Genomic DNA, 3,865 nt, shown 5'->3' on the forward strand with positions numbered 1-3,865 from the left:
CTTTATAAATTCTAGAGAGCAGACCTTTGTCTGAGTACTTGTCATGATTTTTTCCAAATTTGTGGGTTGCCTTTTCACTTTGTTGGTAATTTCTTTTGTTGTGAAAAACTTCTCAGTGAGAGCAGGTCCCAGTTGTTAATTCTTTCAGGATCTTCTATTCTAAAGTCTATAATCCAGAATATTGACTCTGGATGGACCCAGCATTGTTTAACAAGAACCTTTTGATCAGCACTTAAGCTGTTTTCCATGGAATGTTTTACTTTGAGACAATGTAAATGATGAAGCTATTTCTTGAAAATAACTAATCAAGTGCATATAACACCTTTAATAGCATATAAATACATAAATTAACTTAAATCTAAATATGTCTTCCTTTAAATCTCTGGACATCTTCTTTTCTAGATATATCTCTTTAAAATGGAATTGTGAATCATCTTCTGTTTTTTTCTCACGCTCAGCTGGCAAGTGTCAAACACTCTCACTGAAAGAGTGTAGTGTCCTTATATTGGTGCAGTGTGGATTCGCATTTTCATAGGTTTCCAGTTTTTGTGAACATAGTTGCTATTCTCTGTATCTCTCAGGTCTTGCTGTACTCCTGTTTGTTATGGAATAGCTACATTTATTATTCTATATCTATATCTATGTTCCTTTTTTTCTTTCTTTCCATATATATGGTTTAATTTGGCTCATAGTTTGGGGCAATTAATTCCATGCTCAACTGACTCCAAGCCAGAAGGCTGAAGGACATAGAGAAGGACACAGCACAGCAAAGCCAGTTTGCTCATGGTGAATGGGTAGCAGAGAAGGAAAAAAGTACCAGATAATAGGGTGGAGATATAGCACCCAAGACTTACATAGACGTACCAGAAATCGTGCTACACCAATCCCCTAAGCATCTAAGTCTTCTAAGACTCAAGGCAAACCCAAGACAATGAAATGGTAAAAATTGAAACAAGATAAAATGGCATAGGGTGAGCATTTCCACTCCAAAAGGGAAGACTAAGGGCTGGAAAATAGGAACAAAGCAAGACTAGCACCTAGCAGGATAAATATTAAGTCCTGTATCTCAGTATCTAGCATCCTAGGGACATGGTAGTGAATTGCGAGTTTCAAAGATCTTGAATGTCCCTGTGGCTTTGCTGGTTGCAGCCCATGTGTCTTCTTTTGGGGTGGCTCCACTCTTATCTTGTGCTCCAACTATCAAGTCCCAGGATCCTATGGCACCTTGAACTCCATTCCCACAACTTCAGCCACTGCCCCTTGGGAACACCTTGTCTGGTGTCTCGGGCCTTCCTTTGAAATATTGGCAGAAGCTTCCTGAATCCCACAGCTCTTGCTTTCTGTATTCCCTTAAAACAAGTATCATGTAGATGATGCCAATGTGTGCTGATAGTATGGGCAGTAGCCAGGTCCTCCGAGTACCTGGATGTCTGAGCTCAGTGAAATGAATCTCAAGCAGACAATGCCTAACAAATCTTTTTTGAGCAGTCATTTCAGGGACTCTTCTCAAGTGAAAGGTTTACATTTTCTCTTGAGCCTGTGACACCAGCATTCTTGCTGATTTCTGAAAAGTTCTCAGGGCATCTTTCTTCTTGTCCCTATACAGAGTACTTGGTTTCTTTACAATGGAGGTGAATTCTTCAGCAATGACACTTCCTCGGGCTTAAATTCATACATGATTTCTATTAGACCAAATTTATTTATTTATTTATTTATTTATTTATTTATTTTTGACAACTCATACAGAATTTTACTTAACAAAGTAATATGAGGGGTTGGGGAGATGGCTCAGTGGAATAAGTGCTTCCCTGGTAAGCACAAGGACCTGAGTTCAATCCCAGTTCCGCCAAAAAAAAAAAAAAAGTAATATGAATTTCACAGTATTTGTTGTAATACATGGGATTGTCTTACAACCAGCTATTCATATTACCAGATATATACACATAAAATTGGAAGAATAAAAAACTGGAGCAATGTATAAGAAATTAAGAAAAGAAAAGTACAAACAATTGAAATAAATGAGACGAAGCTAATTAGAGCATTGACTGTTTTTTTCCATTTCCATTTTTTTTCTTTTTTAAAATTTTTATTTATTTATTTATTTTGTCCTGTCAGAGGTGAATATTCTATTGGCATCTAAATACTATTAGTGTTCAAATTCAACTAAACATCTAATACTGTCTAGCAGTCTATAATATTAGTGGGTTATCCTCAGAAGTTATTGACTTGAGCCTTTTACAGCTCATCATATTAATATGGATTTACTTTATATACCTCATTTTTATACTTCTCTACCGGATGGTTAAGACCAAGATATAACAAGACCTATATACCCAGCATTGTAACTTTTGTATCTGATAAGGTCAGCCAAGTACTCTCAGGATTTATCCTGCAGCCCTGTACCACCTTTTGTACATCCTAGACCAAAATTTTAAAAACTTAAATTTTCTCTGCTTTTTGCCCCTGCTTCTCACTATAATCCCAGCAAAAAAGCTGCCAGGAGCACTCATGCTACAGCCTGATTGTTGGGCTGCTTTGCAATCAATTAATTAGTCAACATTAGCCCTTACATTCCATCTCCTGCCAAGCCTGAAGACACTGGAAAAACATAAGGAAATGCTTTGTGCCAGAGTGGCACAAGTGAACTCCTGTTCATTTTCCAATTAAGTCCTGGTTCCCAAGTGAAACCTCACAACACTGAGTTTTAATGACCACATTCCTCTTACTAGCAGCCTAGTCTTCTGAGCTCCATCCAAAATCATCCATCAAATTCTGCTTATAGCATTCTAGCACTTCCCTAGCACACATCTCCAAAACTTTCCAAATTTATCTTGTGTAACAGTTACAAAAGTTTTTAAGCCACATAGCCAGGTACAGTCACAATGCTGATTACACAATTTTCCCTATTAATCAGCATCCTTGCTGAGGCATAAAACTTGACACTCACCATTTAAAAGAGGAGAGTTTAATCTGGCTCACAGATCTTAGAAGAACCAGATAAAATGGCTCCACCACAGAAATTTCATAGTAGAGTGGTGTGGTGGAGCAAAGTTACTTAGCTCACAGTGACTGGGAAATAGAGCGGTGGGATGGAGCAGAGGTAAAGGTGAAGGGACAAAACCTTCAAGGTTAAGCCCAGTGGCCCACCCAGACATGCTCACAAGCTTATTCTACCAGTCCCCCAGGTAGATCCCAATCAATTAACATTCCACCTTAACCCACATACCCCCCACACACACACACACGAAAAGGGGCATGGTAGAGATTATGTCATCATTATCCTGTGTGCAGGTTGAATTAACAATGAAATTATAATGTTGCTAATCAGTGATTCAAAAATGCTGCTCTATATGTAAATCAAAACATTACATTCTACCTTATAAATATATACAAATATTAGGTATTCATTTTAAAACATCCAAATGCTATCATTTTTATCTTGCAGAATATTAGTGATATAAACTTAGGGAAAGAATTAGGTATCGACTATATTTCTCTTTCACTTAAGGTCCATTATTTTCTAACCACTTTCTGTTTCCAAATTCATTCTTAGATATAATGAGCTCCATGGGATGGAGGGGATCCATGACCTCCCCGTGTTTCTGTAGCAGCTTCTTTACTTCAGATGCTATGAGTTCTGAGAATTCTTTTTTTATTTCAGAAAAGAGTTGTGCTCTGATTTCCTCTATATCTTTCTGCTGTTGCTGATTTACTATCGACGCTATTAATTCATGCATTTGAGCCGAGCTAGTGTCCTCCACACTTGTTCTGGGTGGGCACTGCGTTTCCTCCATATGTTTCTGCATTTGATTCTTTACTGCAGATGTTATTAATTCAGGGATTTCTTTTTTATTTCCAATCTGAG

The sequence above is a fragment of the Octodon degus genome, unplaced genomic scaffold (genome assembly GCF_000260255.1).
Source record: "Octodon degus isolate 3935 unplaced genomic scaffold, OctDeg1.0 scaffold00156, whole genome shotgun sequence".
Classification (NCBI taxonomy): Eukaryota; Metazoa; Chordata; class Mammalia; order Rodentia; family Octodontidae; genus Octodon; species Octodon degus.